Raw genomic sequence first — 384 nt, 5'->3', positions numbered from 1 at the left:
AGGGTTTAGGGTTTAGGGTTTACCGCATAAACCTCCTGAGCTGCTGCTCTGGCCAGTGAACCCCCAAAATATAATTCCAATCGACGCGGGTGCAGTGTCTCCTCATCTGCAGCAGAAACTCACTCGTGTCTCTGCAGCAGCAGCAGCAGCAGCAGCAGCAGCAGCAGCAGCAGCAGCAGCAAACAAACATATATATTATAACGCTGCTGCTGCTGCTGCTGCTGCTGCTGCTGCTGATGCTGCTGCTGCTGATGTGGTGATGGTGATGTGGTGATGGTGAGGTTGCTGCTGTTTTTCTGCTGCTGCTGCTGCTCGTACTGCTGCTGCTGCTCATGCTAGTGCTGCTGCTGCTACTGCTAATGTTGCTGCTGCTGCTGCTGCTGT

Source organism: Eimeria mitis, genomic scaffold, assembly GCF_000499745.2.
Source record: "Eimeria mitis Houghton genomic scaffold, Emh_scaff666, whole genome shotgun sequence".
Classification (NCBI taxonomy): domain Eukaryota; phylum Apicomplexa; class Conoidasida; order Eucoccidiorida; family Eimeriidae; genus Eimeria; species Eimeria mitis.
The sequence above is the reverse complement of the archived record's forward strand: the minus strand, read 5'-3'. Positions refer to the sequence as shown.